Source organism: Periplaneta americana, chromosome 11, assembly GCF_040183065.1.
Source record: "Periplaneta americana isolate PAMFEO1 chromosome 11, P.americana_PAMFEO1_priV1, whole genome shotgun sequence".
In the NCBI taxonomy this organism is placed as follows: domain Eukaryota; kingdom Metazoa; phylum Arthropoda; class Insecta; order Blattodea; family Blattidae; genus Periplaneta; species Periplaneta americana.
In genome coordinates this window covers 104,090,272-104,114,576 of record NC_091127.1, presented here as the reverse complement: position 1 = coordinate 104,114,576, position 24,305 = coordinate 104,090,272, and the positions used below count along the sequence as shown (strand labels likewise).

Here is a 24,305-nt window from a genome sequence, read left to right as displayed (position 1 = left end):
CAAAGTGCACATCATTAATTACATTAATCAGTGCATCACATTCAGTTTTTTTTTAAGAACGTGACATTCATTTTTTAATAATTTGTTTTTTATGATCCGCGGTTGCTCATGCTCTAACAAATGTTACTTTACTTTTATTATTTCATTGTTGTGATTATCACGATAGTGTTATTAATAATGTGATGCATAGGCCTAAATCTAACCATGATTCTTATCAAAGTGCACATCATTAATTACATTAATCAGTGCATCACATTCAGTTTTTTAATCATTTAACTAGATTGTGGGCTTATTTTCATTTAATTGTTGTAATTACATGACGTTCCTGCACTCATAATTTACCCATACTATTCGTTTCCCATGTTTCTTAAAATAATATTTATGTACCTAATTTCATCTCTATTTATTTTATTTACATAAACAGTGATGCAGAATCGAGAGAGTTTGAGACTCGCATTGAGGAGGTCATGGGTTCAAATTCTGTGGCCGACCATAAAGACAACTGCCAAATTGGAAATTTACATGTCATGATTCATCACCACCTCAATTGCCAATACGATAAACATTAATCAAAATCTATAATTAGTTACATGAACACAAGCCATCTATGCAAAAGGATGAGACAGGTTGACTTTCATGATAACAGTTCCAGAGATTCAAAGAATGCCGTTTAACATGTCTGTTTCGTGTGCTCATTTAATAACTGAGGGAGTAGCTCAATTGGTAGAGCGTTCACAGTGCATCACATTCAGTTTTTTAAACATTTAACTAGATTGTGGGGTTATTTTCATTTAATTGTTGTAATTACATAACGTTCCTGCGCTCATAATTTACCCATACTATTCGTTTCCTATGTCGCTGTAAAAACAACTCATTACGAAAATGACTCCATCTATTCAATGTGGCCTCGCACAACAAACAGGCAATGTTATCCATTTAACACTATTGTTATATGATATAATTAGTACAATAATTAATGCAAGGTTTCATTAAATGGATCATTGAATAAATATATGCACTTAAAGAGGAAGTACTAGTTTCCTCCCGCGAAGGAGATAAATTGTGTAACGTCATCACATCGATTGTTAAAAGTACAATACAATAATTAATGCAAGGTTTCATTAAATGGAAAATACTATCACTATTAATGATTAATTAATACAATTTGTTAAAACTACAATACAATAATTAATGCAAGGTTTCATTAAATGGAAAATACTATCGGCAATAATGATTAATTAATACAATAAAACTAATGCCAGGTTTCATTAAGGATCTACCTGCCGCGAGTCAACAACCTATAGTGCATGCAAGTAAACTTATTGTATCGGGTCCAAAGTCTCGAAGCCTGCTTATAAGTGAATCTAACATTGAAACATACGATTAGCTGTGTGTCTTTTAATGTTGCAATACTCTATCAATCATCTCACGTTACAATAAGCTCAGTGATAGTATGTGAAAACTACATCACAATAATTCTCGTTATATTTAATATGGTATTTTAGTTAAATATAAAAAAAGAAGCGGATCAAATTCTCCCTGTTGGCTTAAAATATAAGTCTTTAAATGGAAATTATTGAATTATAAATAGATTATGATACACAACCGAGAGAGTTTGAGATTCGCTTCCGGGAGATCATGGGTTCAAAGTTTGTGGCCAACCAATCTGACTGAACTTTTTCATGGTTTCCTTAGATGTATATTACTATTGAGCTCACTGGAGCGGAGTTATTTTACAAAGGACTAATTTTATCTATATGAGTCGGGTAGAAGTGAAGATTGAATTTACAGTACGTAAGGTACTCTTTTATAGAGTGGAATTATTTCAACCTGAGTTACTAGTACGAAGGACGAAACTGGTAATTGGAATTAGATGCAATATGCACAAAAGAACTGAAGACTGTATCGAAATGAAAGGTCACAATTTCCAAAAATTTGTTTAAATACCGGTATCCATATAATGATTATTTTTCAATTTAACTTCATGTCTGTCTATCGGGATGTTTGTTACCTTTTCACACAATAATGGCCGAACCGATTTCTATTAACATTGGAATATTATTTTGTTTTTTTTTTTGCACTGTATTTGTTGATTACTCCGAGTACACATATAACAGATTAATGACTGCTGATTAGATGTAATGAACTTACATTAGCCTACTGCAGAATCATGTTGAAGCTCACATCCCAGCCACTCGACTGTGAAAGAGACACGTGTGAGAGTACCACATAACCCATGACCTTCCTTTAGATTTACCAGTATGGCATTGAGTTCAAGGTCCATGTGTGCGTTGACTTTTACTTTCACCGCGCTAACCATGATTGAGAAATGGATAGAGAAAGTAAAATAACGAACTGTTGCATTAGCGACAATTTTGAATGCTATCGTTAAATATAAAAAAGAAGTGGATCCAATGCAACAAGTTGTCTGTACCAAAGAATAGTTGGTTTGATGAGGATGATGTATTGAAATAAAAACAAGTTTATGCACAAGTACTGTAAGTTTATTATGAGTAAATAAAAAGTATATAAAATATACTATTATTATTTTAAAATCTCTTGCACACGTCGTCTTTTACATGGGGGTTCATAAAATCCATGTGGCACTCTATTAACACCATATTGTAATACAACACAATCACATATCCAACTACCACAATTTAAATCTGATTATTGTTTCATGAAAATAAAGTCCCCACCTCTGTTTGGGGTTATTTTTGTTAAGACTAAAGTACTTTAAGTAATTACAGTCACATTTCCAGCTATCACAACCACAATTTATCACAGTTCTGGAATTTGACGTTTCTTCTTTCTCATCCTCCTCCACATTCCAAGTACGTATAATCATATTACCCTTTCCTACATTCCAGGTATCTGATACAACATTCGCTTTTCCTTTCAATGCTTCTGGTTGACACCGACTGCATCTAACGCTACTGAAAACACTGTGGTAGCTCCTTTATTTATTGCTCTGGTGTTTCCTTAGATGCATACGATAATATATATGTACCTAATTTCATTTTAATTTATTTTATTTGCATAAACAATGATGCAGAACCGAGAGAGTATGAGACTCGCATTGAGGAGGTCACGGGTTCAAATTCTGTGGCCGAGTATAAAGACAACTGCCCTTCCGCTCCACTCCTAAGATGTTAATTCCAACATTATCGAATACAACCATCATCTACACCTTATTACCTATGTTAAAATAAAACATGTCTGACACCGATTGTATCTAACGCTACTGAATATGTACCTAATTTCATTTTAATTTATTTTATTTACATAAACAATGATGCAGAACCGAGAGAGTATGAGACTCACATTGAGGAGGTCACGGGTTCAAATTCTGTGGCCGAGTATAAAGACAACTGCCCTTCCGCTCCACTCCTAAGATGTTAATTCCAACATTATCGAATACAACCATCATCTACACCTTATTACCTATGTTAAAATAAAACATGTTTGACACCGATTGTTTCTATCGCTATTGAAAACACTGTGGTAGCTCCTTTATTTATTGTTCTGGTGTTTCCATAGATTCATATGAGTAATTTAGCATTGAGCTCACTATTTTAAAAAGTGTCACGAAATAACGTTCCTGCGCTCATAATTTACTAACACTATTCGTTTCCCATGTTCCTTGAAATAATATATATGTACCTAATTTCATTTTAATTCATTTTATTTACATAAAAAATGATGGTTATTGCTCTGGTGTTTCCTTAGATGCATATGAGTAATTTAGCATTGAGCTCACTATTTTAAAAAGTGTCACTAAATAACGTTCCTGCGCTCATAATTTACCCACACTATTCGTTTCCCATGTTCCTTAAAATAATATATATGTACCTAATTTCATCTTAATTTATTTTATTTACATAAACAATGATGCGCAACCGAGAGAGTATGAGACTCGCATTGAGGAGGTCACGGGTTCAAATTCTGTGGCCGAATATAAAGACAACTGCCAGATTGGAATTTACATGTCATGATTCATCACCACCTCAATTACCAATACGATAAACATTAATCAAAATCTATAATTAGTTATGGTTACGTCACCTTTCTCGGGGTTGGTTGCTATCCCAACATGAACATCTGGCATGGTTGCACATCCGACCTCTGGAGCGGATGCTGTCCCAATGGTGGCGCCAACATCCAGTCAAGTATGTTCTGGATCTGTGTTTGCGTTATCGGATAGAGCTTTCAAAAATCGTTTAAAGACTTATATTGCTCTAAATCTAACAAATCATGAGAGTGAATTAAAAGATATTTGAGAATGCATCACTGATGAAATCCAAGACATTTTAAAGAGACATTTAAGTGAGTACTCTGCTTTAAAATTTAACATATTTGTTGAGCAAAATATAAAAAAACGCAATGATATTTCAATAAATGTTTTTGCACTTGACGAGAATGATTATGTATTTCCTCTCAGGATGTGCGAAATGGAATTACCAAATCACAGGGCTTTGTTATACATTAGTAATGATAGAGAGTTTTGGATTTGAAATACACAAGTTCATTATATGTTTGTATGACGAATGGTATAAAACCTGAGGATATGGAAGCATGATTGAGAGTCATGAATGTCACAATTGTGTGAATGTTAATGATTAAACTGAACCTAGTCATTGTGGATTGAGGATGAGGATGTGCTTGGTAAAAGAAAATAGTAACAAAATAACATTATATGTATATATTGATTCATAAAAAAATAACATGTAGTGAGTATTCAAATACTTTTTCAGTTAGTGAATTCCAAGACAATCAATTTCTTCCAAATTATACACATAACTGGTGATAAATTGTTCCAAGAATTCTTTCTTTTCCACTCCCTTTGTATAAATACACTGAATCAGCATCATTGTAATTAACATAACCAATACGATTAGTTTCACGGCGTCCAGTGACGGGGTGGTTTCAGCACAAAACAGCATCCTTGCTGTAAATTCCCGTGGAGACGGCAAGGTCTTTTAAAATACAGTGTTGTTTATTCAAGCTTCTTGGAAACCTTGTACGTCAGTTATCATAATGGACGTCCTGAAACAAAATAAAAGCGGCGTAGCATGATACCTATTGTAAATTGTATAATGTTACAAAAAAGAAAAACGCAAACACATATACTTACATTTTTAAACATATGATATGAGTAAAAGCACTTTATACATAATCCTATAAGACACTTTAAACATTGTGTTCGAACAATGCTCTTACACCCTTTTTGAACACATCTATTCCTCCCTTTCAATGGGATATATTGAACCCAATGATTTATACAATCATATCGAGATACTCCATCATATGTAATCGGGGAAGAAGTTAGTTGCACACCCAGTTTCTCTGTCCCCAATCATTGCAAATGATGCGAAAATGGAATTCTTGTTACATGTACGTCACATTTTCGACAAGTTGTTGCAAACATGTCACATTTTCAACATATTGTTACATATAGGTCAAAATTTCGACAAGTTGTTACATATAGGTCACATTTTCAACATATTGTTACATATCGGTCACATTTTCTACAAGTTGTTGCATACATGTCACATTTTCAACATATTGTTACATATACGTCACATTTTCGACAAGTTGTTGCATACATGTCACATTTTCAACATATTGTTACATATAGGTCACATTTTCGACAAGTTGTTGCATACATGTCACATTTTCAACATATTGTTACATATAGGTCACATTTTCGACAACTTGTTGCATACATGTCACATTTTCAATATATTGTTACATATAGGTCACATTTTCGACAACTTGTTGCATACATGTCACATTTTCAATATATTGTTACATATAGGTCACATTTTCGACAACTTGTTGCATACATGTCACATTTTCAACATATTGTTACATATAGGTCACATTTTCGACAAGTTGTTACATATAGGTCACATTTTCAACATATTGTTACATATAGGTCACATTTTCGACAAGTTGTTGCATATAGGTCACATTTTCAACATACTATTACATATAGGTCACATTTTCGACAAGTTCTTGCATACATGTCACATTTTCAACAAATTGTTACATATAGGTCACATTTTCGACAAGCTGTTGCATACATGTCACATTTTCAACATATTGTTACATATAGGTCACATTTTCGAGAAGGTGTTGCATATATGTCACATTTTCAACATATTGTTACATATAGGTCACATTTTCGACAAGTTGTTGCATACATGTCACATTTTCAACATATTGTAAAATATAGGTCACATTTTCGACAAGTTGTTGTATATATGTAACAAGAATTCCATTTTCGCATCATTTGCAATGATGGAGACAGAAAAACTGGGTGTGCAACTAACTTCTTCCCCGATTACATATGATGGAGTATCTCGATATGATTGTATAAATCATTGGGTTCAATATATCCCATTGAAAGGGAGGAATAGATGTGTTCAAAAAGGGTGTAAGAGCATTGTTCGAACACAAAGTTCAAAGTGTCTTATTGGATTATGTATAAAGTGCTTTTACTCATATCATATGTTTAAAAATGTAAGTATATGTGTTTAATTTTTTCTTTTCTGTGACATTACACAATTTACAATAGGTATCATGCTACGCCGCTTTTATTTTGTTTCAGGACGTCCATTATGATAACTGACGTACAAGGTTTCCAAGATGCTTCAATAAACAACACTGTATTATAAAAGAACTTGCCGTCTCCACGGGAATTTACAGCAAGGATGCTGTTTTGTGCTGAAACCACCCCGTCACTGGACGCCGTGAAACTAATCGTATTGGTTATGTTAATTACAATGATGCTGATTCAGTGTATTTATACAAAGGGTGTGGAAAAGAAAGAATTCTTGGAACAATTTATCACCAGTTATGTGTATAATTTGGAAGAAATTGATTGTCTTGGAATTCACTAACTGATAATGTATTTGAATACTCACTACATGTTATTTTTTTTATGAACCAATATATACACATGATGTTATTTTGTTACTATGTTCTTTTACCAAGCACATCCTCATCCTCAATCCACAATGACTAGGTTCAGTTTAATCATTAACATTCACACAAGTGTGATATTCATGACTCTCAATCATGCTTCCATATCCTCAGGTTTCATACCATTCGTCATACAAACATATAATGAACTTGTGTATTTCAAATCCAAAACTCTCTATCATTACTAATGTATAACAAAGCCCTATGATTTGGTAATTCCATTTCGCACATCCCGAGAGGAAATACATAATCATTCTCGTCAAGTGCAAAAACATTTATTGAAATATCATTGCGTTTTTTATACTTTGCTCAACAAATATGTTAAATTTTAAAGCAGAGTACTCACTTAAATGTCTCTTTAAAATGTCTTGGATTTCATCAGTGATGCATTCTCAAATATATTTTAATTCACTCTCATGATTTGTTAGATTTAGAGCAATATAAGTCTTCAAACGATTTTTGAAAGCTCTATCTGATAACGCAAACACAGATCCGGAACATACTTGACTGGATGTTGGCGCCACCATTGGGACAGCATCCGCTCCAGAGGTCGATTGTGCAACCATGCCAGATGTTCATGTTGGGATAGCAACCAACCCCGAGAAAGGTGACGTAACCATAACTAATTATAGATTTTGATTAATGTTTATCGTATTGGTAATTGAAGTGGTGATGAATCATGACATGTAAATTCCAATCTGGCAGTTGTCTTTATACTCGGCCACAGAATTTGAACCCGTGACCTCCTCAATGCGAGTCTCATACTCTCTCGGTTGCGCATCATAGTTTATGTAAATAAAATAAATTAAGATGAAATTAGGTACATATATATTATTTTAAGGAACATGGAAAACGAATAGTGTGGGTAAATTATGAGCGCAGGAACGTTATTTCGCGACACTTTTTAAAATAGTGAGCTCAATGCTAAATTACTCATATGCATCTAAGGAAACACCAGAGCAATAACCATCATTTTTATGTAAATAAAATGAATTAAAATGAAATTAGGTACATATATATTATTTTAAGGAACATGGGAAACGAATAGTGTGGGTAAATTATGAGCGCAGGAACGTTATTTCGTGACACTTTTTAAAATAGTGAGCTCAATGCTAAATTACTCATATGAATCTATGGAAACACCAGAACAATAAATAAAGGAGCTACCACAGTGTTTTCAATAGCGATAGAAACAATCGGTGTCAAACATGTTTTATTTTAACATAGGTAATAAGGTGTAGATGATGGTTGTATTCGATAATGTTGGAATTAAGTGGAGCGGAAGGGCAGTTGTCTTTATACTCGGCCACAGAATTTGAACCCGTGACCTCCTCAATGTGAGTCTCATACTCTCTCGGTTCTGCATCATTGTTTATGTAAATAAATTAAATTAAAATGAAATTAGGTACATATTCAGTAGCGTTAGATACAATCGGTGTCAGACATGTTTTATTTTAACATAGGTAATAAGGTGTAGATGATGGTTGTATTCGATAATGTTGGAATTAACATCTTAGGAGTGGAGCGGAATGGCAGTTGTCTTTATACTCGGCCACAGAATTTGAACCCGTGACCTCCTCAATGCGAGTCTCATACTCTCTCGGTTCTGCATCATTGTTTATGCAAATAAAATAAATTAAAATGAAATTAGGTACATATATATTATCGTATGCATCTAAGGAAACACCAGAGCAATAAATAAAGGAGCTACCACAGTGTTTTCAATAGCGATAGAAACAATCGGTGTCAAACATGTTTTATTTTAACATAGGTAATAAGGTGTAGATGATGGTTGTATTCGATAATGTTGGAATTAAGTGGAGCGGAAGGGCAGTTGTCTTTATACTCGGCCACAGAATTTGAACCCGTGACCTCCTCAATGTGAGTCTCATACTCTCTCGGTTCTGCATCATTGTTTATGTAAATAAAATAAATTAAAATGAAATTAGGTACATATTCAGTAGCGTTAGATACAATCGGTGTCAGACATGTTTTATTTTAACATAGGTAATAAGGTGTAGATGATGGTTGTATTCGATAATGTTGGAATTAATATCTTAGGAGTGGAGCGGAAGGGCAGTTGTCTTAATACTCGCCCACAGAATTTGAACCCGTGACCTCCTCAATGCGAGTCTCATACTCTCTCGGTTCTGCATCATTGTTTATGCAAATAAAATAAATTAAAATGAAATTAGGTACATATATATTATCGTATGCATCTAAGGAAACACCAGAGCAATAAATAAAGGAGCTACCAGTGTTTTCAGTAGCGTTAGATGCAGTCGGTGTCAACCAGAAGCATTGAAAGGAAAAGCGAATGTTGTATCAGATACCTGGAATGTAGGAAAGGGTAATATGATTATACGTACTTGGAATGTGGAGGAGGATGAGAAAGAAGAAACGTCAAATTCCAGAACTGTGATAAATTGTGGTTGTGATAGCTGGAAATGTGACTGTAATTACTTAAAGTACTTTAGTCTTAACAAAAATAACCCCAAACAGAGGTGGGGACTTTATTTTCATGAAACAATAATCAGATTTAAATTGTGGTAGTTGGATATGTGATTGTGTTGTATTACAATATGGTGTTAATAGAGTGCCACATGGATTTTATGAACCCCCATGTAAAAGACGACGTGTGCAAGAGATTTTAAAATAATAATAGTATATTTTATATACTTTTTATTTACTCATAATAAACTTACAGTACTTGTGCATAAACTTGTTTTTATTTCAATACATCATCCTCATCAAACCAACTATTCTTTGGTACAGACAACTTGTTGCATTGGATCCACTTCTTTTTTATATTTAACGATAGCATTCAAAATTGTCGCTAATGCAACAGTTCGTTATTTTACTTTCTCTATCCATTTCTCAATCATGGTTAGCGCGGTGAAAGTAAAAGTCAACGCACACATGGACCTTGAACTCAATGCCATACTGATAAATCTAAAGGAAGGTCATGGGTTATGTGGTACTCTCACACGTGTCTCTTTCACAGTCGAGTGGCTGGGATGTGAGCTTCAACATGATTCTGCAGTAGGCTAATGTAAGTTCATTACATCTAATCAGCAGTCATTAATCTGTTATATGTGTACTCGGAGTAATCAACAAATACAGTGCAAAAAAAAAACAAAATAATATTCCAATGTTAATAGAAATCGGTTCGGCCATTATTGTGTGAAAAGGTAACAAACATCCCGATAGACAGACATGAAGTTAAATTGAAAAATAATCATTATATGGATACCGGTATTTAAACAAATTTTTGGAAATTGTGACCTTTCATTTCGATACAGTCTTCAGTTCTTTTGTGCATATTGCATCTAATTCCAATTACCAGTTTCGTCCTTCGTACTAGTAACTCAGGTTGAAATAATTCCACTCTATAAAAGAGTACCTTACGTACTGTAAATTCAATCTTCACTTCTACCCGACTCATATAGATAAAATTAGTCCTTTGTAAAATAACTCCGCTCCAGTGAGCTCAATAGTAATATACATCTAAGGAAACCATGAAAAAGTTCAGTCAGATTGGTTGGCCACAAACTTTGAACCCATGATCTCCCGGAAGCGAATCTCAAACTCTCTCGGTTGTGTATCATAATCTATTTATAATTCAATAATTTCCATTTAAAGACTTATATTTTAAGCCAACAGGGAGAATTTGATCCGCTTCTTTTTTTATATTTAACTAAAATACCATATTAAATATAACGAGAATTATTGTGATGTAGTTTTCACATACTATCACTGAGCTTATTGTAACGTGAGATGATTGATAGAGTATTGCAACATTAAAAGACACACAGCTAATCGTATGTTTCAATGTTAGATTCACTTATAAGCAGGCTTCGAGACTTTGGACCCGATACAATAAGTTTACTTGCATGCACTATAGGTTGTTGACTCGCGGCAGGTAGATCCTTAATGAAACCTGGCATTAGTTTTATTGTATTAATTAATCATTAATGCTGATAGTATTTTCCATTTAATGAAACCTTGCATTAATTATTGTATTGTAGTTTTAACAAATTGTATTAATTAATCATTAATAGTGATAGTATTTTCCATTTAATGAAACCTTGCATTAATTATTGTATTGTACTTTTAACAATCGATGTGATGACGTTACACAATTTATCTCCTTCGCGGGAGGAAACTAGTACTTCCTCTTTAAGTGCATATATTTATTCAATGATCCATTTAATGAAACCTTGCATTAATTATTGTACTAATTATATCATATAACAATAGTGTTAAATGGATAACATTGCCTGTTTGTTGTGCGAGGCCACATTGAATAGATGGAGTCATTTTCGTAATGAGTTGTTTTTACAGCGACATAGGAAACGAATAGTATGGGTAAATTATGAGCGCAGGAACGTTATGTAATTACAACAATTAAATGAAAATAACCCCACAATCTAGTTAAATGTTTAAAAAACTGAATGTGATGCACTGTGAACGCTCTACCAATTGAGCTACTCCCTCAGTTATTAAATGAGCACACGAAACAGACATGTTAAACGGCATTCTTTGAATCTCTGGAACTGTTATCATGAAAGTCAACCTGTCTCATCCTTTTGCATAGATGGCTTGTGTTCATGTAACTAATTATAGATTTTGATTAATGTTTATCGTATTGGCAATTGAGGTGGTGATGAATCATGACATGTAAATTTCCAATTTGGCAGTTGTCTTTATGGTCGGCCACAGAATTTGAACCCATGACCTCCTCAATGCGAGTCTCAAACTCTCTCGATTCTGCATCACTGTTTATGTAAATAAAATAAATAGAGATGAAATTAGGTACATAAATATTATTTTAAGAAACATGGGAAACGAATAGTATGGGTAAATTATGAGTGCAGGAACGTCATGTAATTACAACAATTAAATGAAAATAAGCCCACAATCTAGTTAAATGATTAAAAAACTGAATGTGATGCACTGATTAATGTAATTAATGATGTGCACTTTGATAAGAATCATGGTTAGATTTAGGCCTATGCATCACATTATTAATAACACTATCGTGATAATCACAACAATGAAATAATAAAAGTAAAGTAACATTTGTTAGAGCATGAGCAACCGCGGATCATAAAAAACAAATTATTAAAAAATGAATGTCACGTTCTTAAAAAAAAACTGAATGTGATGCACTGATTAATGTAATTAATGATGTGCACTTTGATAAGAATCATACGTTAGATCTATGCATCACGACGTGTAATTAAAATGTACACCTTCTCTGAACATATAAATAAGAAGAAATATTAAAAGTTTCTTACAATATGGTGCATGGAGCATTTTGCACTTTGATAAGACTCATGCGTTAGATTTATACGTTACGACGTGTAATTATAAATGTAAACACCATTTATTTTTGGAAAAAGATTTATTATTATTATTATTATTATTATTATTATTATTATTATTATTATTATTATTATTATTAAATTTTCTGCGGAAGGAGTAAGGTGAAAGATTTTACTGCCTTACTGAAACCTTTCCTCTGACTGTGGTTATGCGTCAATCTATCTTGAAAAGTCCAAGTCTTTTTATGTATATCCCTTTGTACTTTTAACAACTGCTGTGAGAAATTACAGTCTTCTCCGCGAATGTCTGGAATCAGGTAAAAGATTTTACTTCCAGCCATAGATAGAGTATAAATCATGCTAACTTTACGTATTTATGCCTCTTTAAATACAGCAACCAGGTGACTGTTGAAGTGAGTTTTCTCCATTGTTATTATGTTATACATTTTATTCACTTCTAATAATCATAGGTCATTTTTGAAGTGAGAATTGAGTTTTCTCCACATATTTGAGTAATTTTATCCATTTCTACTAACCTTTCCGCTATTTCATCTTTTTGAATTCGATTTGATGCATTGTTTTACTTCCACCAAGGTGATATACTTTCTCTTTCAATTACTGATTGCGTGCTTCAGACAGCCGCGTCCAGTCAATGTCATATAGTCGAGGACTCACTTTCACTTCCACGTGCGGGATTCACCTCTCACCCAGATGGCTAAACCGACTGCGTAATACATACTCATACATATTTCACAACAGAAAATTATTTTCAACTGGCCAGGGAACAGGCGGTGGTCGAAAAAAATAATACAAGTGTCAAATAAGACCCACAGGAACATGCGTATTCGAAACATCGCCTTCCTTTTGACACGTGTGACCTAGTTCTTTCAAGGTGAATTACTATCACGCAGGGGCAACCACAACTCCTCCCCTCTCCTCACTATCAATCAAATGTTGTAATACCAACAATTAATCGCAATTCAACACTCCCATCCCCCCTCCCGAAAATTATCTCTCTCCCATTATCCAATTGCACACGCGGATCACCCCACCCAACCACCGTTTACGACCACTCACATACATGAGGTCTCCATCCTCATTCGCTAATCACAATCCCCTTCCAACCCCATTGACCAATCGCATTTGAGACCCTCCCCCCATGCACCAATCAAAATTGAGTTCCCCCACTTCTGTTTCAACCAATGACGAAGCAACGCCACGCCTACTTCCCCCACCCCTCCTTGGGCCACGCCCCCTCCGACCCTCCATACCCTCCGACCCTTGACGTCAGCTTCATTTCCTTACTACTCCAATGCACTTCTTCTAGGTGATATGGGCTATGGAATTCTGTGGTTCCAAGGCAAAACATGATATTTAAATTTTTGTTGAAAATGAGATTTTGCGATAATGTGTGCATCCTGCTGGTATCTTTATTGTGGCAAAAGATAACATGTATATCTCTATTATTTTTTTGTCTAATCCATTGTTATGAAACACGATTCCTACGATATTATAAGGTTGTTCAAATATATCTGTACATGCTCGCTCTTGAAAAGTGAAAGAAATGATATAGAGGCCTAACACATTTTGCCTTGGAGCCACAGAATTGCTCCTTGGCTTATTACTTTACCATCACTTCACAGCAAAGAGCCTACAATAAATATATACCGGTAACGAAAGAACGTGCGATTATAGAGGTGTTTCGGCCAAGTGAAGCAACAATTTCCAATTCTCCGTAGCAAAATAAGAGTTACAATGGAAATTGTCTTTGATCATATTGTGCTGCGTTATATCGCACGATGTAACTAAACACCTATTTGAAGATTATGAAGTTTCATTACTGTAGGACGAAGTGAAGGAAGATAGAGTAGAATTACCGAACAGGTTGTATCACTCAGACGAGTCATTAGGCATGAAATACTAATAATATACAGTGTACACATATAGGTAAGTTTATCATCACATTATATTGTTACACATTCATAAGATTTTTTTTTTTTTTTGTGAAGAGGAAAAGACTTCCTATTTCTCATTTCCGGTAACTGATTTAGTGAATAATATGTGGTGTTGTTTCAAAATATTAACAAATGAAGTTTGAAACTGCACACTTTCCTCCTCTATGATCGAAACAAAAGTATATTTACAAATCGAATGTGACGAAGACTTCCCTCTGCAAGGAGCTCTAGTCTAAACATTGATAACTTGCACAGCTATGTCTAGGCGATAAAATGCGAGTAACAACTCAGAGTCACGAGTGAGATATGTCCAGGAGGGGAAAATATTTATTAATATGAAATTCAGACTAATCACTCACTCGACCCTTTACCACTCACTGAGTTGTCCGATACATCTCACTCACTCTCAAGCAGTTTTATTAATATCTGCCAATGAACTGAACTCCCGGTATTACTCGACCAAGGCGAGTGGAGCCGCGGGCGTAATGTGAACTATCGCGATGTGACATTACGAACGCAGGAGCAGTAGCGCCTCGGCTCCGAGCTGCAGGACTCCACTGGCCTCGGTCGAGTAATACCTTCATATAACACTGCTCCTTAAGATCACTGTAATCGGTGGTTGTCTTATGCTGAATGTAAACAGGAACTACAGTACGTAGACCAGTAGTCACAATCCTATGTGCACATAACTTGTTTTATTGTTCAGTTCCGAACCTCCAGCCCTGGTCATCTCCTTTCGTTTGTATACAATGCAGAATTTACTTTGAATTATCTTTTTTTTTTTTTCTTTTAGTACACTCAGATCATTTGCCAATTTTTGTTCTTAGGGACTATGTACCTATTTTATCTTATAAATTTCATCAACGAATATAAATATGGAAGTACTTTCTTTTCTGTCCTAAAAGTTTGTTGGTCGAATTTTGTAACAACCTGTAGGTACAAATTTTCAATCTTTCGTTAACAACAACTGTTTACATTCAGATTTCAATTGAACTTCTGTTCCCAAGTTGTCATTACAATCTACCACCCCACTGTCGCTTAGAAATATCTATAATTTATAATGCACAAAACGCACTGACAGCACCGACTGTACAATGCGCTTCCATTAATGCCAATCTCTTGAATAATTTCCAGCATCGAGGAAATTTCCATTACTGTCGCCAAACACTCCTGTGAGTTTGCAATTCAGGTAGACAACAAACAGCTCAACATAAGTCATTAAACATTTATGGGGCAATGGCTTTAATATTAAACTTGCATCATATAAGACAGTATTTCAACAGAAACTGTATTTCAGCTATAGAAAGATTCACAATGATATGAGAATATGAAGTAGGAAAATATATTTACAATACATTTAATACACTCATTTTATGCAAACAAATTCCTATTACGTAGGTCTACATGTATCAAACATAAGCTGTCCAAACTTAGGGTGACCAGACGTCCTCTTTTGTCCGGACATGTCCTCCTTTTTAGACCTTTGTCCGGGGTCCGGGCGGACTTTTTAAAAATCAAGAAATGTCCTCTTTTTCGTAATTTGTATGCCTGATATTTTGAAATTATCTGATTTGACGCCTTTTTCAAGTAATTTGTCTGTAGGTGGCAGCAACATCGACGGAATATACTGTTTGCCAACGATCATAATTCTCTTTGCGCCTCCTTGTTATGGTTGTTGCTCACAGGTAAATCGAGAGATCGAGGTGCAAATATAATTCTAAATAGATATTTTGTGTTCTCTTTAATAATTATAGTTCCCTTGACTTTCGTACGTAACTGTAAAACCATTATTATTAAGTTTTTTCGTAATTATTTTGTAATAAAATATATATTAACATACTTTTAAGCACGACATAGACCTAAGTTTGTACTGTAAATATTTTGTAATGACGAAATTTAAATTATAATATAGGCCTGAGCCTAAATCTAAGTACATATTTTGTCCTCTTTTTTTTTTCGAACAATGTTCTCCTTTTTGAACGTTTGTGCCCTCTTTTTTATCGATGTGAATCTGGTCACCCTACCCAAACTACACTATACAATATATCTAAGTCAAAGCAGTCGACAAACGTATTTCAAATTGAGACGATTGCTCGCATGAAGACTATATTTATGGACTATACTGTATCAATTTCAATGTCCATGTACTCTTCTTGTATCATCATAAGAGTTGAAGGCCACCGGCGTAGCTCAGTCGGCAGAGGCGCTTCTATTCCGATCCGATCTGCAGTCGGGCGTGAGTTCGACTCTCGCTTGGGCTGATTACTTGGTTGTTTTTTTTTTAGAGTTTTTCAACCGTAAGGCGAATGTCAGGTAATCTCTGGCGAATCCTCGGCCTCATTTTGCCAAATAGGCCTACTATCTCGCTATCACCAATTCCATCGACGCTAAATAGCCTAGTATATGATACAGTGCCGTTAAATAATGAACTTATAAAAACTCAGAGTACACCATGTCGCGTCTGCTAGAACACTAACCTTCTATCCAGGTGGCCCGGGTCAGGTCTGGATGAAATTTGTGGTGGAGAAAACAAACGTGCAGAGGGATTTTGTCGGGGTACTCTCGTTTCCTCTTTATCCAAACAATATTCTCCACTTCCCCCTCATTTCATCTATCATCTTAATTTCATTCAATCTTCGCATCCCTCCAAATAAGTGTAATTTTAATAACTGAATCCTGGCTGAAGCCAACCTTACCATCTTCCCTTGTGAAGTTAGATGGCTACACTCTTGTTCGAAATGACTAGGGATCGGAAGTTGAGGCACTAAAAATGGTGTTTTAGGCTCCTAAAAAGGCACTAAAATTTGTATTCCAGCCACCTAAAAGGCACTAAAATAAAAATTTAGGGAAAATTAACCACTGAATAATTAATTTCGGCTATTTCCTTACACGATTTTTAATTAAATGCCAGTATTCGCTTTTTTGTTCATTATGTATACACAGCAAATTAACATAACACTGCATGACCATTTAAAAAATTAGATAAGTGGTATTTGTCCTACAGAATGTTTAATTTAGTGTGCACTTATTCGTCTCCATGTTCATAATTTGAATGACAGTACAAAACAAGCAACTTTTCAAGATTAAAATACTCGCTCTTGTGACGTCTATTGGACAAAATCTGTTTATATGCCGAAAAGGATCTCTTAACATGCACTGAAGTGACTGGAACGTGCTTATACAGTACCATCCTGACTACATTAGATCCCTAAGGAAGCTCACCACCTGTTCCACTTAGAACTTTATGCTCGACCATGCCGAAATGTAGTAAGTATACACCTGGTAGCAGCCCTTTAATGGACCTCATTAAAGTACACCTATTCATTAAAGTTCAGGTTTTTCACCAATCAGAAAGTACCATTGTAGCAATATGAAAGCGTAAGTATCGATTATTCTCGGATATACAATCGAAAGACAACTAGCGAAACGTCACAGAGGCTGGAAATCCAATACTGTCGCAGAAGGTTATGTTCTGTTACTATAATAATTAGCGTTAATTGTAAATAATATTCAAATAAATTCAATTTGTCATCTCGTTTTTCAATGTCTAAATCAATTTCCAGGTTATATCAAGATTAATGTTCGTTTTACTCTCTAGATTATATCAAGGTCAATGACATTTGTTCCTCGGAAAAAATTAATACTTTCGCGTCTGCGCACATCTCACAATTTACGAGATATTGCACAAGGTCACTTCCGCTCCCCAGTCAGATAAGAATAATATGAATACTTATGAATAATTTCAAGTTAGAAATATGGTCGAGCATAAAAAGTCGTATGAAACTTGCCTATAATGGTATTTAAGACGCTCGTATGAAAATTATGAAACTCGCTTGCCCTTGTTTCATAAACATACTCGCCTCTTAATTACTACCATTATAGGCTCGTTGCATAATGTACTATTATAGGCAGAATTAATGGTTTCATATCCAGGATTTCTTGAAACAACACTTTTATCTTCTCATATATTTGAGCAGCATACTTGCCAGGAGCTAAACATAATCTGTTCTTTGCATTCAAAACCAGGGACATGGATTCACAAAATGACAGACTGCTGGATTCCAGTTGTTGAATGGTATCTGCTACAAAAGTGAAATGTGCATGGATATATGCTAAATCTTCTTTAAGTACTTTTTCTTGAAACACACACTGAGCTTCTTTCATTGACGGAGAATCATTCTCTGAAAATTCCCTAACAATTAGTGCTATTTGTTCAAAGTTATTCGCATAGTGTTTTACTGCTCTCAACCATGTCCCCCACCACGTAACAATAGGTTCAGGGGGTAGGGGAGTATCAGGCAACTTCTCTCTAAATACAAAGATAATTCTAGACTGTGTGCTTCAAGTAGATACGTCGTCTATGTTATGCAGGAGAAGGGTAGATAATAAAATAAACCGCTATCTGAACTCAAGACGGTGATTGGTCGATATGAACGATGGGTCTAGTTACGTAGAGGGCCTTAAGAATTCCATCACAATAGGGTGTCCGAAATATTTGTATATTATAAGAACTATCAGTTTTTTTTCAATTTCAAACAAAAAAATTAATAATGAGTGCTGTTAACTATATATGCCTATACAGAAAAGGGAAAAAAGAACAAATTAAAACAAAAAAAGGCAAATGTAGACAATATAAAACTTCACCACAACATTTGATTTTTCTTGATTCGTATACACAAATTAACAGCCTTAAAATAAGTATATTCAAACAAAATAGGCATTTTCCTAAACTTCCGATCCCTAGAAATGACAGAGTAGGCAAGGGAGGAGGAGGCGTAGCCGCTTACATTAGATATGAACCTAGGGTTATATGCCAGTGCGCTTCTGAATACTGGGTCGTCCAGAATTCCTTTTTATTGAAATTCAAACTAGGGTACAGAAATGTTTGATATGTGTTATATATGAGTCATTCCACGTCAAATCGCACAGCAATAAAACACGACCTTCTCGGAAATGGTCGAATTTTTTTTCATGAATTCCAAACATCAAATAAGCAGACCCGTTTTTTTTATTTTCACAATTATTAATTATTTGTGTAGTTATGAATATTTGAAGTTACGCAAATTATGCGCGCACTGTTACATAAACTCGCTTGGAACTCTGTGTCTACATATAATTGAGATTTGCGGTTTGGCGCATTTGAAAGACGAAATACAACACTTTTTATTACTTTAGGCCTATCACAAATAAATTTAAAATTTGGCCTATTTTTTTAATCGTTTCTTTTTCAAAGCAAAATTACTATATTAAATAACCAAGTTAAAAATCTGAAAAAAATATAGACTTGTTCGCTGATGTATTATCTGTAAACTACTGCATTTATAAATATGGGATCGGCACCCATACATTTGTAACAATTTATTTTCCGGAGGCATGCACGCGCTCGCGATGCCCAGCTAATGAACTGCTTGCAGCCATAGGCTAGAAGGCTGCCCGTGGAAATTCCCCGTTGCATCTGATGTCACCATACTAATCATCAAATGATTAATACCTTAAGGAACAGTAAATATCTTATCTAAAATTATTTTATTATTGTCAGATCTGCTAAGAGGGGAAGCCCTTCACAGTGTTCTATGTTTATACTGTAATATAGCCAAGTGTTTGATGATAGCAAGGCTGGGTAAGGCAGTAAACTTTATGACAGTAAACAGATGGCAGGAGAGAAAAATAATCAGTTTGGGTTTGAATTTCGCGCAGTGACGTGACTTCTATACAACATGAGTGATGGTAAAGATCGCGTAATATATAACAAGTGTTTAAATCCATTTACCTTCCTAATCACTTTTAAAAAGAAAAGTACACTAAGACGCGTAAGTCGCGACTTATTGATAAAGCTCAATTTAAAGGAGTCTTTGAGTGTGCAAATATGTGATTTGTTCCGTAAAAATAAATCAATTTCCGCATAGGTCAGGTGAAATTATATGTGAGGCCGGTAATTCTTGTGATATTAATAAACATGAATCAAATGAAAGTGCGGACAGAGAAAGTGATTATCCCAGTACTTCTTCTAGCAGTTCTATGGCTACAGTGCTAGAAATCAGTACTATTGAGGAATTAAACAAGAGTTTGATGTCAATAGAATCCCCTATCAAGAAAAGAAAGATACAACAAAACGATACCCCCGTGAAAAGTTTCAAAAGTAAAAGGCTCCCTAGCATGTTAAATTTTTCATGTAGAAGATGCATCATCATCCATTCAAAAGTCAGCCATATTTTATTTTTGACGGAATGCAAAGAAAGGTACAACCTGAAAATTACATAGTTATTGCAGACTTTTCTGAAACTTATTCATTTGCAATACAAGATTCAATACAAGGTGCGCATTGGAACATATGCCAAGCCACAATACAATACAATTTTAATTTTACTTCCTACTTTATATTATTTTATATTGTCTTATAGGCGTATTAATATTATATCAGAACTGTGGCCGAACACGAGCGCTGCTCATTCGGTCTCAAATTTTGTTAATACTACTGCATCTCCTTTTTTATATTGTTGTATTATTTTATTTCTATTTCTCTTGTTTGTAAATATATTTTTATTCTGTATATTTAAATAAATAAATAAATAAATAAATCCCTTCGTACTATATTTCAAAGGAGATACAGAAATTCGTTACAAAAATAATGTCATCTCAGAAACCATGAAACATGACACCGATCCCTTTCACTTTTTTCAATCCGAAGCAATCAATTTCTTAAAGCAAGAATTCAACGATATGAAAAAAATCATCTACTTTTCCATTGGATCAAGTTCACAATACAAAAAAAAAAAAAAGAAAGAATTTTAAAAATAATTGCTTACATGAAGACGATTATGGAATTAGTGCTGAATGACACTTCTTTGCAATGTCGCATGGTAAAGGTCCATGTGTTGGCATTGGAGATACTGTTAAAAGACTTGCCACGAGAATTAGCCTATACAAGATCCTATAACAACACCAAAAAAAACTGTTTGATTAGTCACAAAAAACATTTCTAACGTGTCATTTATATTTTGTCCATTCAATAAGCACAAAAACCACACTGAAAATTTGCAGGCCATAATCTAAAACCAATAACTGGTACATTAAAATTATATTCTTTCATTCCGTTGTCAAAAACTGAAGATTTAGTAAAACAATTTTCTTTCAAGAAAGAAAGTAGGCGAATGAAAATTTAAAGTGTGAATGAAAAGAAACATTTGAAAAGCATAATGTACAAATTATTTGAAGATATCATAATAAGTAAATTAGCAGTGTTTCCTCGAGTAACTTGATCCGTACTGGGTGTAATGTTGCAACGTTCAGTCAATTATCCAGCGCCGATAAACCTCTTAGCGCGCTTTAACGCTTCCCGTCCACTGCTGCTGCGCCGACCGTATGACATTCTGTCATAAGTAATTAAATTTCCATTAAACTATTGGAGATCCCATTCTGATTTTTTCTGGAATTATTACGAATACTTCAGTGCACCTACTAGGCATTTTTTTATATTTTTAATAGGGCTATTTCACATTGATGTATATGTTTTAAAAATTGAATTATAAAAAGATATTTGAAATAATTATATCAAAATTAGTTAGTAAATATTTAATAAAAGACAGTACTTCAAGCTTTTAAATGCATTTTTCAAAAAAAAATTAACATCAATATCGTTAGAAATATGACGCTTTAAATGTTGCATTGTGCGACATTTTTAACGAATTTTAACATGTAATATTTTAAAAACATGTGGACTTAGGAGGAAATAAAAATACACTTGTTGGTTTATGAGACCCATAGAGTTGGTAAAAAAAATATAAACGCAATTAGAAATATGAAGGTCAAAATGTGTATAATTTTGTGCGATTTGACGTGGAATGACTCATATATAGTCCCTAAATTAGTTATCTCTGTGATCTTGAAAATTCTCTTATAGACAATCTACCTTTCTATGAACACGTCATTCTTATGGGTGACTTCAACACTAGCCTCATTATTAATTATACTTCTGCTCACAGCTTAAAAATATCTTCCATTCTTGTAATCTATTCTCCCCCTCCAACCTACACACCATACCAGCACATCAAACACTCTTCTAAACTTAATTGTAACATCGCAGCCACAGAGAATACTGAAACATGAACAGTTAGCTGTTCCTGGTTTATCTGCACATGATTTAATCTTTGCTGAATACTCATTGCACTGCATTTAACGTACACGGCCCTAAAAATATAGACGTCACAAAGCTTACAGCTGACGCCATTCAACTTCCCTGGAGTTCTATCTGGAACCTACGTATCGTAGATGAAAAAAATGGACATTTTCAATTTAGTAGTATTGCAGCTGTATGGTAAACATGCACCTACAAAAACAAAGCGTCTGAAGCGCTGTCATGCACCATGGCTCATCGAATCAATTCGTGATCACATGAGTAGGAGAGATGAAGCCTTTCGTAAATTTAAACGCAATAGAACTGATGAAAACTGGCAAATATACAAGCAAATTAGAAATAAAACCTCACATATGATATGTAACTCCAAATTCCGACACATCCATAGCCTAATCGAGCCCTCCACAAATGCACGTGAACTATGGAACACCTTACGACAAATGGGGATAGGACAGAATAAGACGCCAACGGATCCAATCAACATTCCTCTAGATGTGCTTAATGACCATTTTACATCCGCTTCCACACACATCCCGATATTGACCTGAAACAACAAGCCATCGATGAACTTTCAACCGCTCCTGTCCCAGACCGCGACAAATTTTATTTCACTAATGTCACTGATCTAGACATAAAAATAGCACTACAAAAGATTAAAACTAAAGCTCAAGGCACAGATCGCATTAATATTTTGATGTTAAATTGGATTTTAGATATAATTCTCCCTCCTTGTCTCACATCTTCAACGCTTTCCTCATCACCTCTACCTACTCACAACAATGGAAATACGCACTCGTTCATCCACTCCCTAAAACTGCCAAACCAATGATTCCAAATGACTATAGACCAATCAGCATTCTTCCCACACTGCCTAAGGCCCTAGAACGTATTGTTTACAACTAGATGACTGCTTACCTTGGTACACACAATCTACTGGACACCTGTGAATCAGGTTTTAGAAATAACCATAGTACGAATACTGCTCTACTTAAGATCTCTGAAGACATCCGTGAAGTTATAGACAGACGTGAAATTACTGCATTGACACTAATTGACTTCAGCAGAGCTTCTGACACTGTAGACCAGCCGTGGCGAAAGTGTGATCGTGCGCCGAGCCACTGTGTAACCTGCAACGTGCATAGCACCTATGGAGGGAGGCGGACACCCGAAGGGGAAGTGAAGCAACTGTCTGACTTATTAACGGATTTTCATTTTCCTTACATCAAACACTGAAAATAATTTTATACAGTATAAGGTTACAAACTAATGTTTAGTATGTGTAACGAAGAAAGAAATGAACAAGAAAAAATTGGACACATTATCACAACCTAAAATTAACTGTCTTCAAAATGTCTCTGCGACAGTTTCAAAATCAGGAATTATGTCACTTACTGCCAGTCGTAGTTGATCACGAAGGTAGGCTATTTGTCAGTCGTGATCTAAATTTGGTTTTTACTATTTTCATTGTTGCAAATATTTTTTTACAAACGTAAGTTGTAGCGAACATGGCTTCAACAGAGCAAGCGAAAGAACGAAGCTTCGGATACGGTATTTATTTTCTGGCAAAGATTTGAAAAGTTCAACATTTGTCAAGTCCTTACATCTAGCTTTCATTTAACATCACATTGTAAATCTGTGAGTTTAAATTGAAGATCTAACAGCATTATTCGTACATCTGATGAGAAAGGATCGACGTACAGAGATGATGATGATAATAATAATAATAATAATAATAATAATAATAATAATAATACAATAATAATACTTAACCTTTTAATGTTTTATGAGTAACATATTATAATGCCGTTTTATGTTATATAACCGTTTTCCTCGTAATACTTGTGAACAAATCATACATTTAATATTCTCATCATATTGGCAGCAAAAAATTGCGTCCTCCCA

General features: G+C 34.5%; 1 protein-coding gene across 1 annotated transcript in view; it reads right to left on the bottom strand.

Moving 5' to 3' along the window:
• Positions 1 to 24,305, bottom strand: part of LOC138709220 (uncharacterized) — a 236,671-nt gene that overhangs the window by 115,661 nt on the left and 96,705 nt on the right. The gene's annotated exons all lie outside the window — the stretch shown is intronic.